Consider the following 17,905-nt stretch of genomic DNA (forward strand, 5'->3'; position numbering starts at 1 on the left):
CATATTGGTTTAAAAATAGCAAAGTGCAGGACAGAAATTCACAAAAGCTGTTGGGTGATGGACTGAAAGGTAAGGTAAGGAAAGGTAAGGTGCAGGACAAGAACTCAATTTGTTGGGTGAAATTAAGGTGTAGAACAGGAATTTGGAGTCATCATTGCATGGATGCAAAAAATTAGAGAAATACACACGATTTATGGAATTTAACAATAATAAAAAGGTAAGGAAAGGATTTTGTAGAAATAAGAAAAAAGTTGATAGCTAATGAATGAAAAGTGAAATACTTGAGGAGTACTATAAAGTACATTAGACAATGAACCTGAGCATGGATTACAGGAGAGAATGGTGAAGGGAAAAAAAGATTGTCATGCTAAAATTAATAATTGACATGCACTACAACTTTAAAAGGTTTTTAATATACAACTATTATTTGTTGACTGGGTTAGTCCTATAGGCTAGTAGCCCTCTTTTCAAAGGAGACCCAAGGTGGTATTGATACTGCTAAAGGAAATTTGGCCAGGATATCTGGGAACTTCCCCTACTCCTTACTGTTGTGAGTGGGACATATTTTGGAGGAGCATTTCCTGTTTCTGTTCCAGGCACAGAGGCACCCCAGAGAAACTGGGAGGCAGATGGAGAGATAAGGAGATGGAGTAGTGAAAGAAATGAAAGCGAAATCAAATATCAGAACTGAAGAATGTATGCAGGATTCTGAGGAAATGTTTCAAAGAAGCATGTTTGATGGGGATGACTCAGCAAATTATTGGCATATAATTATAACCCTCCAGTTGGGAGGGTTGCGAGATGATTTACTTAAAGAAATAGTGGTGCAGAGTAATCCAGAAAATGAAGTTTCCTGGGGGGACATTATGGAGAAAATACAAAAGAAAATACAAAAGAAAGATGCAGTGACAATCCTAAAGAATGGTGGTGAGTTGGAAAAGAAAACATATGCAGAGAAAGTAAAAGGCAAAAGTGGAGTAGCAGAAAAGAAGACAGAAGAAAATGAAAATTAGAGGTACTTAGTAAGGATTCAGAGTAAAGAAGACAAACAGATGGACAGGTATGAAGTGTGGGACAATTTAATAACTTCACTGGGTGTAAAAGTACACAAAGTAAGAGCATTTATTCTCATTAGCAAAGAGACATTTTGTGACATTATAGTTAAGACTTTTTTCAATGGAAAATTTTCTTGGAGAATATAAAAAAAAGAATGTTACAGTGGAAGTAACAGGGAAAAAAGAAGATTAGTGTACAATTTCGAACAGAGGTAGAGAGAGAGACTTACAAAGGACATTTGAAAGCTTTATTTAAAGTAGTGCTAGACACTGCAAACGTTCATGACAAACGGGGTTATGGACTAGTGGATGGGACTGTAATACTGTTACAAATATTAAGAGAAATAAATTCTACATATACTAACAAGCATGATTAATGTAGAGAAGAAAAGGAGTGTTGTAAAATACTGGGGACAATCCAAAACATGCCTTTTGTGAAAACGGACATTTGATAAGTCACTAAAAAAAGAAAATGTTATATTTGTGGGGAAATGAGACAAGATACAAAAAATATGTGAAATAAAATGTTTTAAATCTAACAAAAACTGAACATTTATGAATATATTGCAAAAATAAAATAATTGTAAGGAAAGAGAAGAAAATGAATAAAGAAATTTTACAAGTCATAGAATAGGTGGAAAATTGGACAACAAAAAATTTAAGAAGACATAGGAGGTTCTAAAATAAATGGTGAAGGAAAACTAGGAGGTAGCAAGAGAGGAAAATGTTACTGGTAAAAGACAGAAAAAGAAAATTAAAGGGATAAGTATTAGCAAAAAAAGAAAGGAAATGGATAAAAAAGAGCATATACCACTAAAGATCGGGGCTTGGTATAATAGTTAAGATGTTTCACTCACAAACACAAGGTACAGTGTTCGATTCTCACCTTTGGGAAGGAAATTGGTTAGGCTTAGAAAACTAGCCCAGTAATTAGCTATGAATTTATGAAACTATGAATCTAGGGAAAAGGAAAAATGAAACTTTTGGAGTACTTTCTTTAAATGTGAATATTGTTAAGAATACAGAAAGAAGAATAGGAATTTTTAAGTGGTATAATACATGTGATGTGTATGTAATTATATCCAAAACGTAGGCTCCGAGAAATACTAGGACTACGAATGATTGACAATTGACAAGTATTTAATGAAGCGCTTTTCATCGCTTTCAGTAAAGCAACTTCTTCGGACAAAATAACATACCTCCAATGCACATATAAATAGTAATTTTGTCACATAATCAAACATCATTAATAAAAAGTCACATGATACAAAATCACATAAAATCGTTCTTCGTATTTCTCGGAGCCTACATTTTGGATTTAGTTATTTGTTTTGATTTAGTTTGTTTCTCAGTGGATGTAATTATATTAGAAGACAAGATTTTTAACAAATCAAGAATACAAATAGAGAAACTATGGGGAGGAAAGAATCTGGAATTTGGGAAATGAGAGATGTTCTAGAATAGCTGTATTCTGTAGAAATACAGAAAAGATATTAGATGCAACTTTAGCAAAGATGGAAATATTTTATCTCCATTGTAGATTTAAAATGGAAAGAACATGACTACAGAATTATAACACTGTATGCTTATACTAACCGTAAAGAAAGGGATAGCTTATTTCATCAGATTATGGACTATGTACTGATAAATACGATTATAATAATAACAGGAGACTGTGATTTAAGAGGCAAGCATAAAAAGAAAGGAAATGATACAAGAAAAATGTTAGAAGTTATTAGATGTAGCAAGTTAAAAGGGTATGTATAGAACTGAAACAGATTATTTTATAGTATCAGGTTTAGTTATAAGAGAATGGGAAGTAGTTGAACCAGGATTTTCTGATCATTGTGCAATATGGCCAGAGATGACAATAAACAAGGAATGTATAAAAATAGCCAAAGAAATAAAAATGATAAATAACAAAGCATGGAATGAAGGAAAGAGATTAGTAATACTGTTATGGAAGATCATATTACTATGAGAACATTTTATAAAAATTGGTCTGAATGGTGGGTGATATTCAAGAAAAAAATATAAAAACTTTTTTTTTTTCAGTGGTAATATGATACGAGAAAAGTAGAGAAAGAAAAATAAAAACAACTATGCATCTTAAGACTTAGGACATAACGACAGAAAATGCTTGGACGATGAAAAAGAATTATATGAAAGAAATCAAGAAAAAATTAAACTGTTATATAAGCAAAGATATTTTTACAATAAAAATATATTGAGTTACTTAAGCAGATTAGTAAGGGAAAATGGTAGTGTAATGAGATAAAAAACATAAAAGGAGAAACTGAACTCAAGAAAAGATTATGAATAGTGTAGTACAATATGTACAAAAAGTGTTTAAAGAAAAAAGAAGGTAGTGAAAAAAATGAAAAAATGAATAGAAAAAGATAAGAGTTGGAAATTAAATTTCTTTAAATGAGCCAGAGAAGTAAAAATAGATTTGGCTGCAGGCACAGACAGAGTAGGGTACAAAATGTATACAAATTTAAAGTGTTTTAAAGAATTTGAATGAATTGCTAAATGAAGGTTTTATGTATAAATAAGTATGTAGTGGAATACTTAAATTCATATGGAAGAAGGAAGATAGAAAAGAATTAAACTGGAGAACAGTAGTATTGAATAATGATTATAAGATCTTTATGAAAATACAAGAGATTTGAAACTAAAATAGGATATATTCTGAAAGACAGCATATACAGTATAAAGGGAAACTGTTATCAAGAATTGTTAATGATTGAGAAATGGTGGATATTATGAACAGAAAAGAAGCAACACAATGACAGGAGACCTTAAGGCATTTGACAACATTGGACATAAAATCCAATGGGTGGTGATAAAAGAATATAAGCGAGAAAGTTAGGAAATTATGTATGTCAGCATACAGTAGCAATGAAATAAAAATACTTGTAAATGGCTGGTTAAGCGAAGAGGTACACATGAATAGTGGTGTAAGACAGGGATGTCCAATGAGTTGTATACTCTCTGCATTAGTTATGAATGTGATAGTATGTGAAAAATTATAAACTGGAGTCAGGGTATATAATACCTGAAGGGTTAAGAATTCCAGTCACGTTAACATATGTAGATGACATTATAATAATAGCAAAAAACTAAATTTGGATAAAAAGTAATAATTTGCATAAATAAGTGTTTAGAGATGATACGGAATGCTTAAAGAGAAAAGTAAAGGTTTAGGTGATGCAGTATAGATCACAATATGCATTTTGCAATGAATTAAATTTTTATACTAGGTATAAAATTTGGGAATCAAGATGCAATTAGAATTCAATGGCTAAAAAAATAGAAGATATAAAGCAAACATCTTTTCTGAAGAACATATAAATTATCATTCAGAAAAAAAGGCTTATTTGATAAATTTAGTACTGATGGGACAACAGCATACTTAGCAAGTATATTTATGTTAGCAATAGTATTTGAAAAGGAATTATTCACAAAGAGGATTACCGGCCTCAAACAGATGCCCTACTCAGACCGTCTCAAAAAACTCCAGCTTTACTCCGTCGCACATTGCCTACTCAGAGGTGATCTCTGCCTAACATACAAAGCTATGACAAACCCAGAGCTGTTGGACATGCTCCACTTAAAGAAATCCCAATCTCTCCGAGCTACATGCTCTAGGGACCTAAACCTTGTCACCACAATAAACAGAGCATGTCAGAGGGATAGATTCCTGTCCCAGAGACTTCCCATACTCAAATAAACTACCTATCTATAACAAACAAAGCTCCTCATTAGCACTCTTCAAGAAAAATCTTGATGATTGGATGGGAAATAGGAAATTCACCCCGGGGATCACCTCTATAGCTCTGCTCGACAGTGGCACAGGAAAATAATTTTCTTGGGTGGCAAAAGCCAGGGTACCTTTTTGGCTGGGCTTGTATAGGCCCCAGGGCCAATAGCCTAATACCTACCTATGAACTTATGAACCTATTGGAGATTTTTTCATCTACATGGTGTTCTAGATTAAACCCAGTAAGAAAGGGAGCTTTGTATGTAAATAAAAGGGGTGGCTTAGGGTCAATTAATTCAGTAGTATACACTGCTTCATTAAATTGGAACAAAGTGTTAAATAAATGAATTAAAAAGATGAGAGATTAGTAAAACTATACAAAACTATACAAATATAAAACTATATAAATATAAGTATGATAAATTTAGGGGTATGGTAAAAAAAGAGAAGTGTATAAATGAAGAATTAAAATGTTACCAAGAAAAAAACATTTTTGTGGAAAATAGAAACTGATGGTATAGAAAAATATAAAAAAGTATGGTATAAGAATAAAATAAGAAGAAAATAGTGTAATCAGAAAGTAGAATGTCAAGGTTTTGTGTGGACACTAGTAATAGACAAATTGCCAGTAAAAGGAAATATGCCATATGTGATGATGAGTTATTACCAACTATGCCAGGAGAAGTAAGGCAGTGGATGTATAACATATGCCAGCATAGCTATCTGGAGTTTTGTAAAGAATTACATTTCATTTGTATATCAAACTGATTTGTACAGGTGCTTGTGTTGAAAATGTACCAAAAGTGGGTCCTGCTGGACAGAAGAGAATTGCAATACAGTCTGACATACAGGTGTAACTGTTAAAATTATTCTATTGTAACAGGGGATACTGGAAGAGGAGAGGCTATTGTCAGTCCAGCTAACTTTGAAAAATGGTCTGAAATTAAATTACCTAGTTTAGGCCATAACAACTGTATCTCACAGTTCTGACTGCAGCCAGAGACAAAATATCTATGAAAACCAGTACTAGGAAGCCCACTGTATTGTCCTTAGGGTGACCTAATTGCTATCCCGGAAGGGTGGAAGTTTTGAAATTGTTTTATATCTTCCAGATGCTACAACACATTTCAGCACAGCTCTATCTGTGTATGTTAACACATGTGTGCTAAATTCTGGTTTACCTTCTAGGAACAAGGATAATGTGGGAACCAGAGTCAGATGACCAAACGTATGTGATGTTACTCTAATCCAGCATGGAAATGATGTTTTAATACTAAATGAGACAGAAGTCTCAGAGAAGTCTGCTTCTGAAACCTGACAAAGGAAGGACACTTAACCACTTCATTTTGCCTTGCTTTAGTAAGTAACCAGGGAACAGTAATTCTTTAGATCAGTCAGGAAAATACAGTGAGATTAGTTGAGTACTGTTTTTCTGTAACTGTGTGAATCGATCCATCTGCATTATTTTTAATATTTCCTGTGACTAAAAATCTGGAGTTTATTGTAAACAGATATTCAGCATCTTCATATTCTTTTTATTAAATATATTTAAACTTTTCATTATCTGCGGTGGTGGTGCTGCGGTAGCATTGTCGGCTCACAGTTAGACGTTGCCTGTTTGATTCTCAGTTAGAGCGTCTTCTGTGTGGCGACATGCGTGAATGGGCATTCCTTCGTTGAAGGTTGTGCGTTAGGCCCGGCAAGCCAGTACGTAAAAATCTACTGCCAATCATTTAGCGGACCTGAGTTCCGCTATGGCGACCCCTAACCGGGAAAAGCCGAAAGACACAAATATTTAAACTTTTCATTGTGGCTGGTCTTTTAGAAAATATTTTAACCTTTGAGAATACTTATATTTGGTGACATTGTGGCCAATCATGAAAGCTTTGCTGCACTGGTCAAACACTACCATTTGCATTAGTATTAATTTCACTCAGTATAACTGGGTACCATTTTAATAGCCTTAGAGTACTTGGCTGGTGGCAGTATAACTAACTTATAGTCTGGGCAAAAGTAGCATAGCTAGTAAATCTATGCCAGCCTTTCCCAGGTGTGTGTGAGCTACTTGGAGCAATGGTTTCACAGACAAAGTCATGGAGGACATGGTTTGGAACACTCGGCTGAGGACTCAACTCTACAGCTGCGTCAGTGGGGAGTCTTACAGCAGGTATGGCGGGGGGGGGGGGCCAGCACCAGGTCTGAATGTGTTCTGTGTGTGCTCTTAAGGGAAATGGTGCTTGGTGCAGAGATCTGCATCTGTAAATACTTTATCTATTTTTGTTCCAAGTGAAAAACCCTCTCCAGTGTCAGTGGCGAGGACTCAGGCCCCTTGATAACTGGTCCAGAGTAGGGCATCACACCATATAAAAAGAATAATGATAGAACATGTTTGTATGGTCAAGAAAAAACATATACGGAACATGTGTTTTTGAAATGTAAGAGTAAAAAAGTAATGGGGGAAAACTATGTAAAGAAGGTTTATTTGAAGACATAAAAGGTGGATAAAATAAACATGCATATGATTAAATATGGATATTATAACAGAAGTAAAGAATATGTTAAAAGAATAGACAAGTTATTTTATGTTACATGGATTATATGGAATGAAAAATTAAATTATGTTTAATGTTAAATGGATTTTAGCAGCAATATTAAGAAAAATCTGATGGTGGTTATGGAAAAAGGAGTGGGAGCCTAATAAGGATGAACATTTAGCATGATTGTATAGGAAATTATGAATGTTTGTACTTATATAAATGTTTGTAAATATGTAAATATGAGTTACTTGTTATAAATACAGGACCCCCAATTTTTGGAGCAGCTAAATGATGCTGGAGGGCTGCTAAAGAAGCAAGGAAGAGAGCTAAGGGAAGCAGCAGCATGGAAAACAAGAAAAAAATGTATGGAGAGTTTAGAGGTGGAAGTGTAAATTAGGAGAAAAACTGGTTCGATATGGAGCTTTAGAATATAAACAAAGATTCATTTGTGGTGAATGTTACAAATGAGCAGCACTTAACCATTTCCTTGGAGAAAGGTTTGAGTCTGTGGAACTGGTGCAGATAACAGGAGGCCTTGCAGATGACGTTCTGTTAAATATTTGAGCAGGATGACCCAAGTGATGGTTTGGTGTTTCATGGTGTGAAAAAGGAATGAGGTGAAGTAGAAGCAGAGAATGCAACAGTAAAACCTTATTCAGCAGTGAGACAGTATAAAAGATGAAAACAGCAACAAACTGAGAAGGGTTCTGGTTTTGTGCAGCAGATAATGGATTAACTAAAACATACAGCAGTGACAGCTGGCAAGAAAGGACAGCAGCAACTAAGTAAAACTGTTTTTAAAAATAAAATAAGAATAACTGTGAGAATAAAAACAAGAAATGAGACTGGAATATACAAATATTACATATGGGACAATTTGCTTAACTGTTCTGGGTTTTAAAGCTCAAGAAATGTGGCCCTTTTATATATATTGGGACAGAGACTTTCTGAGATGTAACATCTGAAACTGTTGAACTGATGTTAACATTTCTGGAACTGTGTATGAAAAGGCATATTTACCATAGGAACAATTATTTTTATTTGCTGGTAGTAACTTAAATGTTAAAAAATGTTACTGTGGAGTTTAGCACAAATGAACTGGAAGATGATGATGTTAATAAATGCATGCAGGGTCTATGTGAAACTATTGATAACACTGTGACAGTTAGTCATGAGAAAAACTTAGGTAATAAAGGATGGAGTTTGGAAATTGCTTTGAATGTGATAAAAAAAACAAACAGTGAAACACTTGACAAGTGTTATTCTTGTGACTGGTCACAGATAAGATATGCTGGCCAGCCTAAATAATGTTTCTTTTGTGGAGACTTTTCTCATTTAATTAAAGACTGCGACAAGGTAAAATGTAACCAATATGGAGAGAAAGGACTTAATGCAAGAATGTGTGTGCTTAAATGTAGCTGGGTAAAAACTTGTTGATGGATTGTCAAGAGCAAACTTAATAATGAAAAAGAAGGGGAAAGTGAAGAAAACATTCACAAAGAAGGATAGACAAAAGGAGGCTAGGGAGAGGGTAAACTAGGTGAAAAAGAAGCTGTAGAGGAAAAATATGGAGGGAAAAAGTGAAACAGTGCATTCAGGAAAGAAGGTCAGGAGAAACGATCAGTACTATTTAGTTATTGGAGTTCTAGCCAAATCTGATTCTGAGGATCAAGGATTATTTGTACATAAACCCAGGAAAAATGTTCAATTGGGGAAAGAGTAAAAATAAAATAAATAAATATATATATATATATATATATATATATATATATATATATATATATAAATTTTTAAAAAAAATAAATATATATATATATATATATATATATAAAAAATATATATATATATATATATATTTAAAAATATTTCCCTAAACTTAAAAAGGAAAAGCAACAATATTGTATTAACACTGAAAGGAGGATAGGGATACTGAAATTGTGTGCTAATATGAAGTAGATGTTATTCTGTTAGAGAATGTAAGATTCCTGAAAATTGAAGAAAGATTACAAACAGAAAAATGTGGGGTGGAAATATAACATAGAACTTAGGAAGTGAATGTTCCGTAGAGGCTGTATTTAACAAAACAGTGAAAACATTAGATTTAGAGTTGGCAAGGATTAGAAGGTTAACTACTGTGGATGTGAGGTGGATAGAACATGTTTATAGAATTATTGTATATATGCATATATAACTAGCAAGAAAAGAGAGAATGTTTCATCAGACATTAGCCTATGTAGTGGTAAACATGAATATTGTAAATGCAGGAAAGTTAAAAAAATTATAGTACAAGTTAAAGAAGAATTTGAAAAAGAAATTACTAGTAGTGGATTGGACGCGATACTTAGGAAAGTAAATGTTGATTTGGTATCAGGCCCTGATAATATAAAGGTATGGAATGTACAAGAAATAAACAGATTGGCAAAGAGTATTTTGCAAATGTGCTGAATGAATGATGAAGAAAGCGATTATTGAAGGGTTATGTAGTGCGATATTAAAATTTATATCGAAGAAAGGTGAGAAGAATGAAATAAAAATTGGAGACCCAATTTATTAAATAACAGATTATAAAATTTTATGAGAATACTACAGAAACTGAAAGGAAGGATGAGGGATATTACGGAATAAATTATATATGGTATAAATGGAAGGGATATCAAGATGTGTTATTGGTTGTGAGAGAAATGTATTGATAAGTAAAAGGGAGAAAGTGAAACTTATGGTAGGCGATATTAACAAGTTATCTAATATAGCAGGATGTAATGCTTTGTGGGATGTTATGGAGAACTATGGAACATGTAAGACAGTTAGGAGTGTGTATGTAGGCATATCAAAATAATAGTGTGTTAGTGAATGGGTGGCTGAATAAAGAAATATGCATGAAGCATGGTATAAGACAAGTTTGTTCTGTAAGTGGAACACCATTATAATTGGTAATAAATGTGATTGGAGTAAAGTAACTTATAAAATGAAAGATGCCAGATATGTGATGCAAATAGGTAGTGATTCCAGTAGTTTTGGCATATGCAGATGATGCAGAAGTTGCTGATAAGAACAAAATATGGATGTGGGAACCTTTGTATTATTTGAATGGATATTTAAAGGAAATGGGAATGACCATGAATAAGGATAAAAGTAAGGGCTTGGTGATGTGGAGAAATTGGAGGGCTGTATTTTTCAATAAATAAAGCATCATTGCTATGAATAAAATTTGGGGAAAATGATGTAATTATGATCCAGTGGGAGGGTTTGGTAAAAGAAATTAAAGTATGTATTCTGAGGACATACAGATTAGCATTCTAGGAAAAAGGCTTATCTAATGAATTCTGTATTACTGGAAAAATAACAAATGTGTCAAATGTTAAGATCCCAGAAAGATATGAAAAGGAAATTAGGCAACTGGTATCTTCTTTCATATGGTGGTTCAAGATTAAACCCATTGAAGAGAGGCATGTTATATAAGGAGTGAATATGAAGGACTGGGGTTACTAAATCCACTTGTTTATTCTGTTTCTTTAAAGTTGTACAGAGTAATAGGAGGGGTAAAGGAAGAAAATGAGAAATTAATATTGAGAATGTTTAAATACAAGTACAAAAAGTTCTGAGAAATGAAAAGAATAAGAGACAAAAATGCATAAATGAAAATAAACGAACATGGAAAATAAAAATTGATGATGTAGTGAAAGATAGAAGGATGTGGTACAATAATATGATGAAACAATATTATGGAAAGCCATGGGAAAATTTACCAGACGAAATGATAAAAGCCATTAAAGTAAGGAAAACATGGTGTATCCAAGATAGAGTGACAGGATTTCCTATGGAGACTGGTAATAAGTTACCAGACAAGGGGAATATTCCATATTTAAAAAAACAAAAGTGTGTTTATTTCTTGGGGGAGGAAGAGGCAACAGAACATTTTTTTTTAATTTAAAAAAAGAGTGAGGAAACTCTGGAAAACGTGTGTGAAGAAACTTTCTGTAAATTAATGACAAACACTATAGATATGAAAAGGATTACGTATGCATATTACAAGAAAAAGAATGAATATGTGACAAGGTTAGATAAGAATTTATTTTATGTATTATGGGTCATTTGGAAAGAAATTTTGTTTAATGGGAAATGGAATTTGTCAGATACATTTTGGAAAATTAGATTATGGTTGTGAAAGGCGGCACTGGGTCAATCATGGAAGACTAACACTGAGGATCTTACAAGAAAGATAAATATTAAAAAAAAAAAAATAAAAATGTGTTTATATGCTCCTACATTATACAAATATGTAAATTATGTTACGTTAAATAAAGGATCCCTACTCCTTTCAATAGGTGCAGTGAGATCTTTTACTCGCACCTGAGCTATCACCAACTCAAGCAGATGAAGCCTCAGTTTAATGTTTCACCCGAAGGCTGACACATTCAGGAAAGCAACACCCCCTTATGCTGCACTGCAGTGTCAGCAATCTATCTACCTTGTGTGGGAATAGAACCCACAGCTTTCTCCACCAAAGGTGAGTGTGCTACCCTGTTGCATCACCGATACTACTAAAAAGTGTAATTACTCAGAAAAGACACCCCCATAAGTTAAAGTAGCAAGGAAAGTTTTACTACCTTTCACTTATTGCTATAGCATTTAAAGAGAAGGACGGGAAACATAACACAGAACAGATAACAGAAAAATCAAGATTTTTTTAGGGATGAAGCGTGGCCAAAGACGAGTCAGAGGAGATTGTTAAGAATAAAGATGATGGCAGTTACTGTGTGCGACTAATAATTAGGGTCAAGGAAGTAGAGAAAGCCATAAAACAAATTAAGAAAAACAATGAACTTCGCTTAAGATTCCATTCTAAATTAGTTACATGTTAAAGAATGAATAGTGGAAATATTAGCCCTATAAATTCAACAGGATTTAATAATTGTTTAATTATGTTTGTGTTTAAAATGGGGGACAGAATATGGCTACAAAACTAGAGACAAGACAGCATTAGCAAATACAGATTAGTTTGTTAGGGTCTTTCGGCTTTTCCCGGTTAGGGGTCACCACAGCGGAACTCCGGTCCGCTAATGAAATTAGTAAGGCAGGTTAAAAAACCTAGGAGCTTTGATATTGGAGGTCAGAAAAAAATCAAAATAAGTTACCAGACAGGAGCAATTTGGAATCAGAGAAAATAAAATAGGTAACCTCTTTCCTCTCTAAAAACAAGCTTTTTTAAAGAATAACAAATGAGAGCAAAGCTCATACTTGGACAAAAATCCTAAACTAAAAATAACTAAATGCTGAATATCCACAGTATCTAAACCGTTGTCAATTAGATAATATGACTTGTGGAAGAAGTGCTTAAGAGCTTGGAGCTGATTGGTGGAGAAAGATTCAGATTACCAATCAACCCATAGTCAGCAGGAGCGGGAAGGTGGGGTTATGCTAAAATCATGCAAATAGAAGGCTCAATAGAGAAGAAATGCTGGATTTAATGTCAGCAGCTAGCCAATGGGAGCCAGTCATGTGGGAAAGTAGCCAACAGAAATGCCCAATGGGCTGCCATGTGGGTCAGGCTGTCCAATCATGAGCTTCAGAAATAGCTACTCTGTCAAAAACAAAAATGGATGAGATGCTTCATGAAGCTCTGTACCAAAGGGAAAAACATAAAAACTAATGTAAGTATGATGGCAAGAAAGCTGAAGAACATGTGTAAAGAGGTATAGTAGGAGCAATACACACCTAGAGAAATGACCATGTTGCCAAAGAAACATGCGCTAAACCAATTATATTGTGATAACACAAACTTGGATATCTGTATCAAAGCCAAGCATATTTTATAGAATAAAAACAGACACATACCTTTAAACTAGTGTGTCGGTTTCATTCATTTTTCACTATATCATGCATTGTCTGGTTCCAGTAACCAGTATTTGTGAGGGCTCTACTGTATATGTATTCAGAAACGATGTCTAAGAAATCAATGGATCTCTGGATCCATATCAAGAGAGGATAAAAATGCCAGCAAATAATAAAAATCAAACTGACCACTGGAGAAGACACATATACTATAAATCTGTGCTATTCTGAGGCAACAGATACAGTTCATTCAGCTAAGTACCCTGCATTAACCATAGAGCAGCAGCAGATTTCCAATTACCGTATTCAGGCAATCACTACAAAGGTATTAACTTTATTTTATTCATTTGCTGATTGATTTCAGTCTTCTACAAGACAGACATTTGCTTATGCCAGCTACAAAAAATAATGCAATGTCCAAACCAAAATAACTTCACTGATGCATTACATTTTCAAACATCCAACTTGGAGATGTAGAGCAGTTAAACCACCCACAGCCCTCAAATTGTTTCAGCAGGTGATCACAATAAAATACTGCACTGCATCACAATTAAATCACTATTATGGCTAATTATTGCTAATAAACCTGACACTACGGTATCACATCCTCGCATTAGAGAAAACCTCTTTACAAAAGTGTGTTATTGCTCAGTAAACTCACTCTACAAGTACACGTATACACCAAGCAGAGTATAGTCATTGGAGAATTTCCTGCTGCAAACCCCTAAAATTAAATTGCAAACACTTTAGAAGCTAATAAACTTAGGTAAGCTCTTTCCTCTGTAAAAAACACAGGCTTTTTTCAAAGAATAAGGATTGACAGCAAAGCACACACTTGGACAAAAATCCTAAACTAAAAATAACTAAATGCTGAATATCCATAGTATCTAAACCGTTGTCAATTAGATAATGTGACTTGCGCAGTAAGTGCTTAAGAGCTTGGAGCCGATTGGTGGAGAAAGACTCAGATTACCAATCAGCCCCTAGTCAGCACTCATTAATATTGACGTTACAGATTACACTGTGCTTAATTGTACTTTGCGCTATGCTTGTTCACTAAAATATATATACACCCCCCCCCCCCGCTATCTAATTAGTCTAAAACTACTGTATCGTTGCTTTCATTTTATTTTTTGTTTATGAAATGTTTTGAAATTCACCCGGGTTGAGTTTGAAATCTGTCAATACTGACCAGTGGACTGCTCCACTTAACAAATATAAATAAAATCAGTCAAAAACAATACAAATCATCTAAAGTTTAAGATTGTAAAAGCATTGTTCTTAAACTGTTTTTGTAATACTTTGGAGCTATTCACCCTGGGCACCACTGAAAATGGGCACTTACTCAGCTGGACTTTCTTGGTAATCTCAGGTTAATAAATGCTGCAAAAAAACTTTTTTTTTATTCTAGCAACTTAAAAGTTCATAAGAACAATATTTTAAAAATGTCCCCATTTTTGTGCCTTTGTCCCCCATTATTTTTGTCTTTGTCCAGCTAGAGGGGTGGGTGCAAAGGGAAGGAAGGCACAAGGAGAGATGTTGTCAAGGGGTGTCTGAGAATTAAATGCATACTCTACTAGTGTGAAAGTATTTACATTAGGCTTGTCTGAACAACTGTTTTGTCAGTTCAGAACAGAATTTACTAAATGACTGAATTGCATTTATAGTTCTATGGTTGGACTGCCACAATTTTGGGGCCAAGACACAGACAACTAAATATATTTTGGGGGGTCAAAAATAACCTTATAATATGCACGCATTATTAATTAGACCAACTAGATAGAGCATGATTCTGCTAGACCAAAGTGACCATGAAGCCATTCAGTATTACCCAATGGCACAATAATCAGAGTGCCAAGTATCATTAAAATGACACTACAAATCCACTAAGAAAACCAGGCTTCTTTATAGTCCGGATTTGGAAGTGCTGGAGTTCTGAGAGCAGACAGTACCAACATAGATAAAAACAGACATACTTGCTTGTGAAAAAGAAGCAATTTGCTCTGACCCAAAAGTTGAATGGTAAACACATCAGCTAAAGAAACAGATGATGTTACTGGAGATTGACAGTCTCCTAGTACTTGAAGGTAAACTTTGTGTAAAGGACATTTTCTAGCCTGAAGGAGGACAGCCCTTCTCATAAAAGTATCCTAGCGACTGTGTGCCAGCTTCAATTTCTGATAGCAATACAGTAGATAATGGTGATAAGGTAAAAATAATTAGTGTGGAGTCAAGTCATACACTTAGGCACTCAAAAAAGAGAAACCCAAGGGGGGGGGGGGGGTATTGGTAGAGAGATTGCCTGAAGGAGGAGGGTGGAATTCAGATGAAACTATAATGCAGCCAACATTTTTTGAAACGTGCAAATTCAGGGAAGCCAAAGCAAACGTTTTACACCTCAACACAAAAAGGCTATCTACAGACTCGACTTTCACCACTCACAAAAAAGTTGCGCCTCAATTTTCACCCAATAACCTTTCCAGCTCGGCAATGTTCTGCGCCCTTTTATATTCATTTGTGAAAAAGTACTGCTTGCGTGCGTGCGTGCACACACACACACACACACACACACACACACACACAGACACACACTAAAATGTAATGACAGCGTGCAAGTTAAATCCATATTTTATGGTTTGTCTCAATTTGTTAATCAGAAAGCCTCATTTCCGTTTTGAAAGTCGCATTTCTTATCTGTAAAAAGTAAACTCCAGGCGTTTTGTACTTTGCCTACTTGCTTACCGGCAACTTTGCATGGAACTGATGAAGTTTGGTCTGTTGCCGTCTGTCAGCTCCAAACAAAGGAGGCATGTCTTCCAAAAGTTTGAGCTTTTTTTTTTGGTTGGCCTGCGGTCCTGCAGCAGCAGCATCATTTGATTTGCTGACACCACAAATAATTATGGTAACCTAACCGTGACCTAACTGCATGGTGAGAAGATCAACTTGACAGCCCTATGAACTGTGAAGTTCTTCCTTTTTCACTAAAGCTGGAACATTACCGTTCCAAACTGGTAAGCATGCTAGTGGTTATGGTACTGTGGTTGTTTGGTTTTTAGTGTGCGTCTTCCTCGTAATGGGGTACACTTGAGAGGTAATACCTCTCAAGGGTATCTCATTACAAAGAACGTCCTTCATTTTAAGACTTAAAAGTTGGATATTCCACATCCGCCACATTCATTTTTTTTTTGTTAACCAATACGCATCACCCCTCTTTTTGTCCAATTTCGTATATGGGGTCGTGTCAACAGGGACCATCACTTAACTTAAACACATCCATGGTAAAGGTGTAAACTACCCAACAGTGAATCGTATTAATTTAGCAAAATAACACTTTTCCAATACAAAAAAGTAATGCTGTGTGCCTCCTGGTTTAAGACATTAGCAAGTTTTACACATTTTGTCCATTTGTTCCACATTGAGAGTACTCTTCCATATTTTGGAGATGAATGGCTGTCAGTGCGTGGATCGTCTTCCCCATGTGCATTGTTACTAATTACTACTACTATAATTCCACAACAGTGGCTTAAATCACTAATTTTCTATTTATGAAAATGGAAAAACTGACCTCTTTCCCAAGACATCATTACCAGGGCATAAATGTATGTAGGATGTAGGATGTAGGATGTAGGATGTGGGATCTACCCCCCCCCCCCAAAAAAAAAAAACATATACACACTTGGAGACTTAACTGTTGTGTATGCGTTGGTACCCGCAAAAAGAAAATTCTAAAAAATGCCTTTCTTGGGCCGGCATAGTTTTTAGAAACATTCCCATCATTCGCGCCTCCAAAGCTGGCATCTGCTGCAGCGTTCATCTTTGCTCTTTCTGTTAAAGAAATCCAAAGCGTTGTTTTGAAAGTGAGAGGAAAAACATCCAGAGCGACTACAAGACCCCCCCCCCCCCCCAACCCTCACACAAACACACCTTGGCATGGTACCAGTCTGACGTGAATGCAGCGGTGCTGGTTCTGTTACTCACCTACCGGGCAGGGATGCGGACCATGTCCGTTTGTCTGTAGCCTAAATTTCAGCAAGCCCATCCAGCCATCTCATTTTTTTCCATTCCCGGTACATATCACATTCCCTCAAATCGGATTCCTGGAGGGTAAACGCTGCTGATCTGTACAATTATCCAAAAAAAAAAAACTCAGTTCCGCTGAAGTGCCAGGACAGCAGAAGTATATCCCACAAAGTTCGATGTTGAAACTCGAGATCCTACATACTCCAATGGGATCAGCGATAAGCGTCTTGTTTATCTAGGAACTCTGCAACAGATAGGAAATCTGGGAGATGGGGGTGCACTAGAGTTTACTTGCCAAAGCGAGGAAAGTTTAGTTAAGTTTGCTTTTGCACAAACTACATAGAACGAGGCGGGCCAAGAAGGTCTTAAAATCTGCATAGAAATAGTTTACGACTCTCTGATAGGCCATTTACAAAACGTAGTTGGGCAACCGTGGTAAAAAAAATGAGAGTGGCGTTAACCTCAGCCATTCATGTAGTGGTGGTGGTGGGCTTATTTCTGATGAATACGATAGCAAAGTCACAGGACGGATGTACAAGATAGTGGAGATTTTTTAGGGGGAAAAGTTGGCAATCCCGGAGTTATTATGACAAAGATGGCCGTAACAAGTTGATGGGAGGAGTTTGCTCAGTGTTGCGAATAAGCTTAACATTTTACTGGAGGAGTTTAATGCTCTGATAGCGGTTTTGGTATTTTGA

At 35.2% G+C, this 17,905-nt stretch overlaps 1 protein-coding gene across 4 annotated transcripts in view; it reads right to left on the reverse strand.

The window, feature by feature from the left end:
- Positions 1-17,619, reverse strand: part of LOC122790442 (discoidin domain-containing receptor 2-like) — a 1,000,047-nt gene extending 982,428 nt beyond the window's left edge. Inside the window, exon 1 of one of the 4 annotated variants that reach the window (XM_044057975.1) lies at positions 17,166-17,619. The gene's annotated coding sequence lies outside the window, so the exon portion shown is untranslated. The remainder of the gene's footprint in view (positions 1-17,165) is intronic. The other 3 variants (XM_044057974.1, XM_044057973.1, XM_044057976.1) reach the window with 3 other exon arrangements.
- Between the last annotated feature and the right edge of the window lie 286 nt (positions 17,620-17,905).

The sequence above is a fragment of the Protopterus annectens genome, chromosome 16.part0, assembly GCF_019279795.1.
Source record: "Protopterus annectens isolate FY-2018-M chromosome 16.part0, PAN1.0, whole genome shotgun sequence".
NCBI classification, from domain to species: Eukaryota; Metazoa; Chordata; order Ceratodontiformes; family Protopteridae; genus Protopterus; species Protopterus annectens.